The following is a 14,937-nucleotide window of genomic DNA, read 5'->3' on the forward strand; positions in this document are numbered from 1 at the left end:
TGCAAAACAGCCTTTTCAAGGGTTGGCTTGGGTGACAAAATGTCTTCTGTAGGCGTGGGTTTGTCTCCCTCTCCCTAAGATGTGTCCGGTATAGGCCAGGGTGCCACTCAAGGCCGTAACCAATTCGGGTTATAGCTTCTCGGCCTTTTGGCTAAGATCAAGTGTAGTTTCGGAGGACGCTACCTTGGTCGGTACTGGAAGGTGCCTGGGATTGCACGTCTGCCGGCCTTGAGGAAGTGTGTGCGCCTTCTGGTGACACATAGCCCTCTCGTGCCTGGACGGTTCCCAGGCAACGGGAGGCGATCACCTTTGTTATTTTGAAGTCCTACTGATAAACAGAAAAAAAAAAAAATTAAATCTGTTCTTATCAGTTTAATATCTGATACGTCCCCTCTCTGGGGACCATATATTAAATGGATTTTTAGAACAAGGAGATGGAAAAAATCTTGCTCTGTCCACTCCACGCATTGACCTGGTATTGCAGTACCTCCAGGACCGGTACACCCCTTCTTAACCCAGTTTCCAAAAGCAGAGCTCAATTCACCTGATTCAAATGAGCCCCATTAGTGAATTGAAAGAAAGCAAAAACTTTATATGCACCTCAATTTGGCCAATTCACTTTTCACACTTTCACCCTTTTTTATCTTTCACACCTTTTACTTGCTTTATTGATGCAAAAAGCTGTGCCAAATAGCAAACTCATCTCCACTCAACTTGACCAACTCTGCTATGTCCCGTGCAGTATCTTATTCTCAGTCTTATCTAGATCATTTGCAATTGAATAGAATAGATCCCTTTTGGCTGCTTATGACTGTGTAAAATATGTAGTTTTACTGGGCTGGGATGAGAGAATCCATTGAAGCATGGTGTAGGGATTGTGGTTCCTGTGTGCTAAGAAGAGAGGCTGGCACCAGCCAGAAAGCCCCATTGCAGCCAATAATCACTTAATAACTTTTTCAACTTGTCATCATATGGGAGGCCTTCCATTCCTTGTAGTAGTCTAGTTGCCCACCTTTGAACTGACTCTAACTTCTGAATGTCCTTTTTAAAATGTGGAGCCCAAAACTGGTTCCCATATTCCAGATGTAGCCTTACAAGTGATTTATAGAGGTGTAACAATACGTTGGGATCACGGGATCTAATCTCCCTTTTTATACACCCTAAAATCTTGTCCCAAGCAGCATTCCATCAGCCTCTGGAAGGTTCCTGGCGCATTGCACAGCTCGAAGGGCATGCTTTTGAACTCGCAGAGACCCATAGGGGTGGCGAAGGCGGTCTTCTCCCGGTCTGCCTCAGCAACGGACACTTGCCAATAGTGACTAGTGAGATCAAGGGTAGAAAAATAATTTGCAGTTCTCAATGCAGCTAGCGATTCCTCAATACGGGGAGTGGTGCCGTCCTTCTTTTTTAATAGGATCAACAGAGCTGCCCAAAGGCTACAACTGTCACGGATAACCCCAGCCGCCTTCATGTTGCTCAACATGTCCTTGGTACACTGGCAATGTGAAGGTGGTATTGGCTTATAGCTCTCTTTGATGGGTGGGTGTGCACCTGTGGGGATGTGGTGTTGGACCCCTTTTATTCCCCCAAAATCTAGCGGGCTTCCCACCGGTAACCCGCTCCCCAGCTTGGATGGATTCTGAGGGAGCCCCTTTTGCCCGCAGGCTCTGGCCCTGGGAACTGTAGCCTTGGCGGTGACTGTGCTTCCCTCTACGGTGTGAGCTGTTGCCTTCAATCGGGTCTTGACTGCTGGGAAACCCTGGAGGTTCCTGTCGCTAACGGATTTGACCGGTTTTACGGCGACTCCTAGCCTGGTCGGGGTCCGTAGGCCCTGCCGGATGGTGCTGGCTTCTCTTCACTCCCCGATCTGGTACCGGCGGGCCACCGCCCATCCCCGGTCCGTACGGTTCACTCCAATCAGCCTCTCCTGCAGAAGGTCACCACCGTCTGCCAACCTTGCTGAGTGCCCGGGCCACACACCCGGACACGGTCAGTCTCCTCTCCTCTTCACTTCTCTAACTCCAAAACTGATCTCTAATCTGACTCCTTTTCCCGCCTCCAGGACTGTGAACTCCTCGGTGGGTGGGATCAACCGCCTGGCCCACCCCCTGGTGTGGACATCAGCCCCTGGAGGAAGGCAACTAGGATTTGTGTTTACCTTCGGTGTGCCTAGCCGGAGTGTAGAGTGTGTTGGTGTAGTACCTGTGACGACCTGGCTTGTCCAGGGCGCCACATTCCCCTATAGTAAAATGCAGACCGTCCGCGGGCTGCCCGTCCATCACCGGTTTTATTTTCACAACTGAAAAAGAATAAAACGGTAAAACATGTAAAAGCATCATAAACATTTTACAACGGTACAGCTTCCGCTCTTCTCCCACCCAAACAGCCTTTATGTACGTCTCTTCTCAGGGACATCGGAGTGCCACACAATGTTTTACGTAAAATCTTTCATGTATTGATCTCAAAAAGTAACATACATTAGCTCTATCTCACTATTGGGTATGTGCCCTTAACATTTCCGCTATGAAAAATCATTTTGGTGTCATTTTGGAAGGTTTTCTGGTGAGTCCGTAAAAATGGCGTAAAACGCGGACAAAATTATTCACAGCTGTGACTTTTGAGTGATAAATGCTTCAAGGGGTCTTCCCCATGCTGTTGCCATGTCATTTGAGCACTCTTCGGAGACTGCATCTGTTATAGTTTTGGAGAAAAATATGTTCATTTCATGTATGCGCGAAATGCCTTAAAAATGGCTTTAAAATGGATTTGGAGCATGGAGACGATTATCTCGGGATTGCAAGATAACCAAACAAAACTTTTAGTGGATTTCTACTTATTTTATTAAATATCATCTCCACCAAACAGGACAAGCTTGCATCTGTTATAGTTTTGGAGAAAAATGTGTTCATTTCATGTATGCGCGAAATGCCTTAAAAATGGCTTTAAAATGGATTTGGAGCATGGAGACGATTATCTCGGGATTGCAAGATAACCAAACAAAACTTTTAGTGGATTTCTACTTATTTTATTAAATATCATCTCCACCAAATAGGACAAGCTTGCATGTGTTATAGTTTTGGAGAAAAATGTGTTCATTTCATGTATGCGCAAAATGCCTTTGAAATGGCTTTAAAATGGATTTGGAGCATGGAGACGATTATCTCAGGATGGCAATATAAAAAAACGAAACTTTTAGTAGATTTCTACTTATTTTATTAAATATTATCTCCACCAAACAGGACAAGCTTGCATCTGTTATAGTTTTGGAGAAAAATGTGTTCATTTCATGTATGCGCGAAATGCCTTAAAAATGGCTTTAAAATGGATTTGGAGCATGGAGACGATTATCTCGGGATTGCAAGATAACCAAACAAAACTTTTAGTGGATTTCTACTTATTTTATTAAATATCATCTCCACCAAACAGGACAAGCTTGCATCTGTTATAGTTTTGGAGAAAAATGTGTTCATTTCATGTATGCGCGAAATGCCTTAAAAATGGCTTTAAAATGGATTTGGAGCATGGAGACGATTATCTCGGGATTGCAAGATAACCAAACAAAACTTTTAGTGGATTTCTACTTATTTTATTAAATATCATCTCCACCAAACAGGACAAGCTTGCATCTGTTATAGTTTTGGAGAAAAATGTGTTCATTTCATGTATGCGCGAAATGCCTTAAAAATGGCTTTAAAATGGATTTGGAGCATGGAGACGATTATCTCGGGATTGCAAGATAACCAAACAAAACTTTTAGTGGATTTCTACTTATTTTATTAAATATCATCTCCACCAAACAGGACAAGCTTGCATCTGTTATAGTTTTGGAGAAAAATGTGTTCATTTCATGTATGCGCGAAATGCCTTAAAAATGGCTTTAAAATGGATTTGGAGCATGGAGACGATTATCTCCGGATTGCAAGATAACCAAACAAAACTTTTAGTGGATTTCTACTTATTTTATTAAATATCATCTCCACCAAACAGGACAAGCTTGCATCTGTTATAGTTTTGGAGAAAAATGTGTTCATTTCATGTATGCGCGAAATGCCTTAAAAATGGCTTTAAAATGGATTTGGAGCATGGAGACGATTATCTCGGGATTGCAATATAACCAAACAAAACTTTTAGTGGATTTCTACTTATTTTATTAAATATCATCTCCACCAAACAGGACAAGCTTGCATCTGTTATAGTTTTGGAGAAAAATGTGTTCATTTCATGTATGCGCGAAATGCCTTAAAAATGGCTTTAAAATGGATTTGGAGCATGGAGACGATTATCTCGGGATTGCAAGATAACCAAACAAAACGTTTAGTGGATTTCTACTTATTTTATTAAATATCATCTCCACCAAACAGGACAAGCTTGCATCTGTTATAGTTTTGGAGAAAAATGTGTTCATTTCATGTATGCGCAAAATGCCTTAAAAATGGCTTTAAAATGGATTTGGAGCATGGAGACGATTATCTCGGGATTGCAAGATAACCAAACAAAACTTTTAGTGGATTTCTACTTATTTTATTAAATATCATCTCCACCAAACAGGACAAGCTTGCATCTGTTATAGTTTTGGAGAAAAATGTGTTCATTTCATGTATGCGCGAAATGCCTTAAAAATGGCTTTAAAATGGATTTGGAGCATGGAGACGATTATCTCGGGATTGCAAGATAACCAAACAAAACTTTTAGTGGATTTCTACTTATTTTATTAAATATCATCTCCACCAAACAGGACAAGCTTGCATGTGTTATAGTTTTGGAGAAAAATGTGTTCATTTCATGTATGCGCAAAATGCCTTGAAATGGCTTTAAAATGGATTTGGAGCATGGAGACGATTATCTCGGGATTGCAAGATAACCAAACAAAACTTTTAGTGGATTTCTACTTATTTTATTAAATATCATCTCCACCAAACAGGACAAGCTTGCATCTGTTATAGTTTTGGAGAAAAATGTGTTCATTTCATGTATGCGCGAAATGCCTTAAAAATGGCTTTAAAATGGATTTGGAGCATGGAGACGATTATCTCGGGATTGCAAGATAACCAAACAAAACTTTTAGTGGATTTCTACTTATTTTATTAAATATCATCTCCACCAAACAGGACAAGCTTGCATCTGTTATAGTTTTGGAGAAAAATGTGTTCATTTCATGTATGCGCGAAATGCCTTAAAAATGGCTTTAAAATGGATTTGGAGCATGGAGACGATTATCTCGGGATTGCAAGATAACCAAACAAAACTTTTAGTGGATTTCTACTTATTTTATTAAATATCATCTCCACCAAACAGGACAAGCTTGCATCTGTTATAGTTTTGGAGAAAAATGTGTTCATTTCATGTATGCGCGAAATGCCTTAAAAATGGCTTTAAAATGGATTTGGAGCATGGAGACGATTATCTCGGGATTGCAATATAACCAAACAAAACTTTTAGTGGATTTCTACTTATTTTATTAAATATCATCTCCACCAAACAGGACAAGCTTGCATCTGTTATAGTTTTGGAGAAAAATGTGTTCATTTCATGTATGCGCGAAATTCCTTAAAAATGGCTTTAAAATGGATTTGGAGCATGGAGACGATTATCTCGGGATTGCAAGATAACCAAACAAAACGTTTAGTGGATTTCTACTTATTTTATTAAATATCATCTCCACCAAACAGGACAAGCTTGCATCTGTTATAGTTTTGGAGAAAAATGTGTTCATTTCATGTATGCGCGAAATGCCTTAAAAATGGCTTTAAAATGGATTTGGAGCATGGAGACGATTATCTCGGGATTGCAAGATAACCAAACAAAACTTTTAGTGGATTTCTACTTATTTTATTAAATATCATCTCCACCAAACAGGACAAGCTTGCATCTGTTATAGTTTTGGAGAAAAATGTGTTCATTTCATGTATGCGCGAAATGCCTTAAAAATGGCTTTAAAATGGATTTGGAGCATGGAGACGATTATCTCGGGATTGCAAGATAACCAAACAAAACTTTTAGTGGATTTCTACTTATTTTATTAAATATCATCTCCACCAAACAGGACAAGCTTGCATCTGTTATAGTTTTGGAGAAAAATGTGTTCATTTCATGTATGCGCGAAATGCCTTAAAAATGGCTTTAAAATGGATTTGGAGCATGGAGACGATTATCTCGGGATTGCAAGATAACCAAACAAAACTTTTAGTGGATTTCTACTTATTGTATTAAATATCATCTCCACCAAACAGGACAAGCTTGCATGTGTTATAGTTTTGGAGAAAAATGTGTTCATTTCATGTATGCGCAAAATGCCTTTGAAATGGCTTTAAAATGGATTTGGAGCATGGAGACGATTATCTCAGGATGGCAATATAAACAAACGAAACTTTTAGTAGATTTCTACTTATTTTATTAAATATTATCTCCACCAAACAGGACAAGCTTGCATCTGTTATAGTTTTGGAGAAAAATGTGTTCATTTCATGTATGCGCGAAATGCCTTAAAAATGGCTTTAAAATGGATTTGGAGCATGGAGACGATTATCTCGGGATTGCAAGATAACCAAACAAAACTTTTAGTGGATTTCTACTTATTTTATTAAATATCATCTCCACCAAACAGGACAAGCTTGCATCTGTTATAGTTTTGGAGAAAAATGTGTTCATTTCATGTATGCGCGAAATGCCTTAAAAATGGCTTTAAAATGGATTTGGAGCATGGAGACGATTATCTCGGGATTGCAAGATAACCAAACAAAACTTTTAGTGGATTTCTACTTATTTTATTAAATATCATCTCCACCAAACAGGACAAGCTTGCATGTGTTATAGTTTTGGAGAAAAATGTGTTCATTTCATGTATGCGCAAAATGCCTTTGAAATGGCTTTAAAATGGATTTGGAGCATGGAGACGATTATCTCAGGATGGCAATATAAACAAACGAAACTTTTAGTAGATTTCTACTTATTTTATTAAATATTATCTCCACCAAACAGGACAAGCTTGCATCTGTTATAGTTTTGGAGAAAAATGTGTTCATTTCATGTATGCGCGAAATGCCTTAAAAATGGCTTTAAAATGGATTTGGAGCATGGAGACGATTATCTCGGGATTGCAAGATAACCAAACAAAACTTTTAGTGGATTTCTACTTATTTTATTAAATATCATCTCCACCAAACAGGACAAGCTTGCATCTGTTATAGTTTTGGAGAAAAATGTGTTCATTTCATGTATGCGCGAAATGCCTTAAAAATGGCTTTAAAATGGATTTGGAGCATGGAGACGATTATCTCGGGATTGCAAGATAACCAAACAAAACTTTTAGTGGATTTCTACTTATTTTATTAAATATCATCTCCACCAAACAGGACAAGCTTGCATGTGTTATAGTTTTGGAGAAAAATGTGTTCATTTCATGTATGCGCAAAATGCCTTTGAAATGGCTTTAAAATGGATTTGGAGCATGGAGACGATTATCTCAGGATGGCAATATAAACAAACGAAACTTTTAGTAGATTTCTACTTATTTTATTAAATATTATCTCCACCAAACAGGACAAGCTTGCATCTGTTATAGTTTTGGAGAAAAATGTGTTCATTTCATGTATGCGCGAAATGCCTTAAAAATGGCTTTAAAATGGATTTGGAGCATGGAGACGATTATCTCGGGATTGCAAGTAGAGTTGAGCGCGGTTCGTGGTTCGTGGTTCTCCAGTTCGCGGCTCGAGTGATTTTGGGGCATGTTCTAGATCGAACTAGAACTCGAGCTTTTTGCAAAAGCTCGGTAGTTCTAGAAACGTTCGAGAACGGTTCTAGCAGCCAAAAAACAGCTAAATCATAGCTTGGTTTCTGCTGTAATAGTGTAAGTCACTCTGTGAATCAAACTATTATCACATTTCAGTGTATAGTGTGCGTGAACAGCGCCTTCAGATCACTGCTGTTTCTATAATGGCGATCGCCATTTTTTTTTTTTTTTTTTCTTGTCTTCCTTCCCTAAGCGCGCGCGTCTTGTGGGGCGGGCCAGCATGTCAGCCAATCCCAGACACACACACAGCTAAGTGGACTTTGAGCCAGAGAAGCAACGGCATGTGTGATAGGATCTGCATGTCACATGTCCCTGCATTATAAAACCGGACATTTTCTTCACGGACGCCATTATCTGCCTTCTGCGTCTTTGGTGTCAGACATCACTGTCGCAGCTCCGTCTTCCTGAGTCCTATAGCCGATACAGCTGTATGCGCTGCATACACAGCGTTAGACAGCTTAGGGAGAGCACTTTATAGCAGTCCTTTTAAGGGCTCCAACCGGCAGGGTCAGAGAGCCATAGGTGACAGGTCCTGCAAACAGCAACAGCGTCTGTGTAGCCCAGGTCAGGGATTTCCTACCTGCATTTCACCATTAGGAGGGAATAGAAAGGCAGGCTTCCATTCCTCTACCCAGAGCACCACAATCCTGCCACTGTACCCTCTTGTCCTCTGCACACTCCAACTGATAACTAAGCCATTATACTAGCAAACACTCAGTGTACCTAGTGGCATCCTATACGTGGCTATTGGACTTTGCTATAGTCCCACTAGTGCAAAGACATTTGCAGAGCGCGTCTGCCTGCATTGCACACTACAACTCATTCTAACCAAGCCATTATACTAGCAAACACTCAGTGTACCTAGTGGCATCCTATACGTGGCTATTGGACTTTGCTATAGTCCCACTAGTGCAAAGACATTTGCAGAGCGCGTCTGCCTGCATTGCACACTACAACTCATTCTAACCAAGCCATTATACTAGCAAACACTCAGTGTACCTAGTGGCATCCTATACGTGGCTATTGGACTTTGCTATAGTCCCACTAGTGCAAAGACATTTGCAGAGCGCGTCTGCCTGCATTGCACACTCCAACTCATTAAAACCAAGCCATTATACTAGCAAACACTCAGTGTACCTAGTGGCATCCTATACGTGGCTATTGGACTTTGCTATAGTCCCACTAGTGCAAAGACATTTGCATAGCGCGTCTGCCGGCATTGCACACTCAAACTCATTTTAACTAAGCCATTATACTAGCAAACACTCAGTGTACCTAGTGGCATCCTATACGTGGCTATTGGACTTTGCTATAGTCCCACTAGTGCAAAGACATTAGCAGAGCACATCTGCCTGCATTGCACACTACAACTCATTCTAACCAAGCCATTATACTAGCAAACACTCAGTGTACCTAGTGGCATCCTATACGTGGCTATTGGACTTTGCTATAGTCCCACTAGTGCAAAGACATTTGCATAGCGCGTCTGCCTGCATTGCACACTCAAACTCATTTTAACTAAGCCATTATACTAGCAAACACTCAGTGTACCTAGTGGCATCCTATACGTGGCTATTGGACTTTGCTATAGTCCCACTAGTGCAAAGACATTAGCAGAGCACATCTGCCTGCATTGCACACTACAACTCATTCTAACCAAGCCATTATACTAGCAAACACTCAGTGTACCTAGTGGCATCCTATACGTGGCTATTGGACTTTGCTATAGTCCCACTAGTGCAAAGACATTTGCAGAGCGCGTCTGCCTGCATTGCACACTCCAACTCATTAAAACCAAGCCATTATACTAGCAAACACTCAGTGTACCTAGTGGCATCCTATACGTGGCTATTGGACTTTGCTATAGTCCCACTAGTGCAAAGACATTTGCATAGCGCGTCTGCCTGCATTGCACACTCAAACTCATTTTAACTAAGCCATTATACTAGCAAACACTCAGTGTACCTAGTGGCATCCTATACGTGGCTATTGGACTTTGCTATAGTCCCACTAGTGCAAAGATATTAGCAGAGCACATCTGCCTGCATTGCACACTCCAACTTTTTTAAACTAAGCAATTTTACTAGCAAACACTCAGTGTACCTAGTGGCATCCTAAACGTGGCTATTGGACTTTGCTATAGTCCCACTAGTGCAAAGACATTTGCAGAGCACGTCTGCCTGCATTGCACACTACAACTCATTGTTACTAAGCCATTATACTAGCAAACACTCAGTGTACCTAGTTGTATCCTAAACATGGCTATTGTACTTTTGTCTATTCACAGTATTGGAACGATATTTGCAGCACGTCTGCCTGCATTGCACACTCTAACTTTTTTAAACTCAGCCATTTATAGTAGCAAACACTCAGTGTACCTAGTTGTATCCTAAACGTGGCTATTGTACTTTTGTCAATTCACAGTATTGGAACGTTATTTGCAGCACGTCTGCCTGCATTGCACACTCAAACTTTTTTAAACTCAGCCATTTATAGTAGCAAACACTCAGTGTACCTAGTTGTATCCTAAACGTGGCTATTGTACTTTTGTCTATTCACAGTATTGGAACGATATTTGCAGCACGTCTGCCTGCATTGCACACTCTAACTTTTTTAAACTCAGCCATTATACTAGCAAACACTCAGTGTACCTAGTGGCATCCTATACGTGGCTATTGGACTTTGCTATAGTCCCACTAGTGCAAAGACATTAGCAGAGCACATCTGCCTGCATTGCACACTACAACTCATTCTAACCAAGCCATTATACTAGCAAACACTCAGTGTACCTAGTGGCATCCTATACGTGGCTATTGGACTTTGCTATAGTCCCACTAGTGCAAAGACATTTGCAGAGCGCGTCTGCCTGCATTGCACACTCCAACTCATTAAAACCAAGCCATTATACTAGCAAACACTCAGTGTACCTAGTGGCATCCTATACGTGGCTATTGGACTTTGCTATAGTCCCACTAGTGCAAAGACATTTGCATAGCGCGTCTGCCGGCATTGCACACTCAAACTCATTTTAACTAAGCCATTATACTAGCAAACACTCAGTGTACCTAGTGGCATCCTATAAGTGGCTATTGGACTTTGCTATAGTCCCACTAGTGCAAAGACATTAGCAGAGCACATCTGCCTGCATTGCACACTACAACTCATTCTAACCAAGCCATTATACTAGCAAACACTCAGTGTACCTAGTGGCATCCTATACGTGGCTATTGGACTTTGCTATAGTCCCACTAGTGCAAAGACATTTGCATAGCGCGTCTGCCTGCATTGCACACTCAAACTCATTTTAACTAAGCCATTATACTAGCAAACACTCAGTGTACCTAGTGGCATCCTATACGTGGCTATTGGACTTTGCTATAGTCCCACTAGTGCAAAGACATTTGCATAGCGCGTCTGCCTGCATTGCACACTCAAACTCATTTTAACTAAGCCATTATACTAGCAAACACTCAGTGTACCTAGTGGCATCCTATACGTGGCTATTGGACTTTGCTATAGTCCCACTAGTGCAAAGACATTAGCAGAGCACATCTGCCTGCATTGCACACTACAACTCATTCTAACCAAGCCATTATACTAGCAAACACTCAGTGTACCTAGTGGCATCCTATACGTGGCTATTGGACTTTGCTATAGTCCCACTAGTGCAAAGACATTTGCAGAGCGCGTCTGCCTGCATTGCACACTCCAACTCATTAAAACCAAGCCATTATACTAGCAAACACTCAGTGTACCTAGTGGCATCCTATACGTGGCTATTGGACTTTGCTATAGTCCCACTAGTGCAAAGACATTTGCATAGCGCGTCTGCCTGCATTGCACACTCAAACTCATTTTAACTAAGCCATTATACTAGCAAACACTCAGTGTACCTAGTGGCATCCTATACGTGGCTATTGGACTTTGCTATAGTCCCACTAGTGCAAAGATATTAGCAGAGCACATCTGCCTGCATTGCACACTCCAACTTTTTTAAACTAAGCAATTTTACTAGCAAACACTCAGTGTACCTAGTGGCATCCTAAACGTGGCTATTGGACTTTGCTATAGTCCCACTAGTGCAAAGACATTTGCAGAGCACGTCTGCCTGCATTGCACACTACAACTCATTGTTACTAAGCCATTATACTAGCAAACACTTAGTGTACCTAGTTGTATCCTAAACGTGGCTATTGTACTTTTGTCTATTCACAGTATTGGAACGATATTTGCAGCACGTCTGCCTGCATTGCACACTCTAACTTTTTTAAACTCAGCCATTTATAGTAGCAAACACTCAGTGTACCTAGTTGTATCCTAAACGTGGCTATTGTACTTTTGTCAATTCACAGTATTGGAACGTTATTTGCAGCACGTCTGCCTGCATTGCACACTCAAACTTTTTTAAACTCAGCCATTTATAGTAGCAAACACTCAGTGTACCTAGTTGTATCCTAAACGTGGCTATTGTACTTTTGTCTATTCACAGTATTGGAACGATATTTGCAGCACGTCTGCCTGCATTGCACACTCTAACTTTTTTAAACTCAGCCATTATACTAGCAAACACTCAGTGTACCTAGTTGTATCCTAAACGTGGCTATTGTACTTTTGTCAATTCACAGTATTGGAACGTTATTTGCAGCACGTCTGCCTGCATTGCACACTCAAACTTTTTTAAACTCAGCCATTTATAGTAGCAAACACTCAGTGTACCTAGTTGTATCCTAAACGTGGCTATTGTACTTTTGTCAATTCACAGTATTGGAACGTTATTTGCAGCACGTCTGCCTGCATTGCACACTCAAACTTTTTTAAACTCAGCCATTTATAGTAGCAAACACTCAGTGTACCTAGTTGTATCCTAAACGTGGCTATTGTACTTTTGTCTATTCACAGTATTGGAACGTTATTTGCAGCACGTCTGCCTGCATTGCACACTCTAACTTTTTTAAACTCAGCCATTATACTAGCAAACACTCAGTGTACCTAGTTGTATCCTAAACGTGGCTATTTTACTTTTGTCTATTCACAGTATTGGAACGATATTTGCAGCACGTCTGCCTGCATTGCACACTCTAACTTTTTTAAACTCAGCCATTATACTAGCAAACACTCACTGTACCTAGTTGTATCCTAAACGTGGCTATTGTACTTTTGTCAATTCCCAGTATTGGAACGTTATTTGCAGCACGTCTGCCTGCATTGCACACTCAAACTTTTTTAAACTCAGCCATTATACTAGCAAACACTCACTGTACCTAGTTGTATCCTAAACGTGGCTATTGTACTTTTGTCAATTCACAGTATTGGAACGTTATTTGCAGCACGTCTGCCTGCATTGCACACTCAAACTTTTTTAAACTCAGCCATTATACTAGCAAACACTCACTGTACCTAGTTGTATCCTAAACGTGGCTATTGTACTTTTGTCTATTCACACTACTGCAAATCTATGTGCAGCACCTCTGCATGACAACCTCGTGCTCTGTTTTTAATAAGCTATAATGATAGCACAAAATACTGCCATTTTGTGGCATCATAGAACTGGCTGTTGTATTCCATTAGTGCCCCACTGGTGACAAGCTATTTCTAGCACCTCTACATCACACCCTCATGCACATTTAGCTACGCTAATGTTATAGCAAACTCATGGAATTCATTGCTGCATTTCATAATTCGGAGGGATAGAAAGTCAGGCTTCCTTTAGCTTTTCCTTCTGTTCATAGACAGCATCTCCAAGACAAATTTCCCCTCCACGTCTAAGTGTGGAGAGGCAGCTAGTGCGCATGCGTGTGCCGATGTACCCCAGCTGCAGCATAATTACAGTGTTTCGCCTAGTGAGTATGCTCAGCCTGACTGTGCCATTCCTGACGCTAAGTCTTCATTTCGGGATACAGCGCATGCTCCCACACTAAGTGTGAAAAGCCTCTTTGCACAGGTGCTTGCATTCTGTGCCGGGTCTAAGTCCTGTTTTGTGCCTAGACACCATGCTAAAGCTGATAGTCTTTTTTCAGAGACTGTATTTCATGCTACTGAGCATGCTCAGGCACTTCCTGCATCAGAGACTAGGTCCGGTAATGAACTCTTTGGCCCTGGCCCTGATGTGGGGGTCCCATATAGACCACAGGGCATCAGGTGTCCTCCCAAATGGCTTGCAGAGGCCCACACCTATGACTTGTCACCGCATTATTGATGGTCAGACGATGACTGGTGAGGTGTTTGGGTCATGGCAGCCATGAGGTCATCATTGAAGTTGCGTTTCCAAATAGGACGCTAGTTATGCCACTCATGACGTGTCACTCTGCTTTTGTCTCCAGGAGGTGCATTGTGGTTCACCCTGGTTTGGGGCGGACCCAGGTTATAAAAGGGGCTGGAGCCAACAAGGAGGTGCGCAGTCTTCTATTATGCTCCGAAAGAGCACACCTCCATGTGTTGAACCCATTGCGGCTTTAGGCCAGAGGTAGGCAGGGATAGGGTGGTGGATGCAGGCCACCACCACAGTTGGTAACGCAGAACGGTTAAGACCAGCTCCTGTCCTAACAGTCCTGCTTGTGCAGCCCAGTGGCATTAACAGGCCTGCTGCTGCTGATGCGCCTGCTGTCCACAGGTGTGGCCCCTACGCACACGGTCAGCGTACTCAATGGCCCCTGTGTTGTTAACAGGGAGTTCCTGGGCTGGGTGGGCATGTGGACCCTGTGACGCTAACAGGGCTCACAGTCTCCAGATCCGAATGGCGTCTAACTCGGTTCAGGCTACTATTAGTTTCATAGCCACACAGCTCTGTATCCTCCACCAAACCTTCAAGTTGCCAACCTCTCCTTTTCCAACTGGGAGCACGGTGGACACTGACTGCTGAAGGTGATATATACCTTTCTCTTTCTTTTCTTATTAATTTTTGTTATATAGCGGTCACAGATTATATACCACTTTATCCAAATCTGCCAGTCCCACTGTAACAGATGTTGTTTCTTCAGCAAATGTTACAGTTGTTTAACCACCAAATCCACGGACCAAAATTTTTTTCCCCTTTCCAACACACCTGTTCCCCTTTCCAACAGCATCTGTCCTTTTTCAACTCATTTTGGGATATGACCAAAAGTGCAACTGTGCAGGGACACCGTACTCAACGCCATCTCAGCACAGCA

The 14,937-nt window shown here is 41.7% G+C and overlaps 1 pseudogene; it reads left to right on the forward strand.

Annotated features, from left to right (window-relative positions):
• Positions 1-302: 302 nt before the first annotated feature.
• On the forward strand, positions 303-509 carry LOC142280249 (U2 spliceosomal RNA; annotated as a pseudogene).
• Positions 510-14,937: the final 14,428 nt, after the last annotated feature.

Source organism: Anomaloglossus baeobatrachus, unplaced genomic scaffold, assembly GCF_048569485.1.
Source record: "Anomaloglossus baeobatrachus isolate aAnoBae1 unplaced genomic scaffold, aAnoBae1.hap1 Scaffold_45, whole genome shotgun sequence".
NCBI lineage: Eukaryota > Metazoa > Chordata > Amphibia > Anura > Aromobatidae > Anomaloglossus > Anomaloglossus baeobatrachus.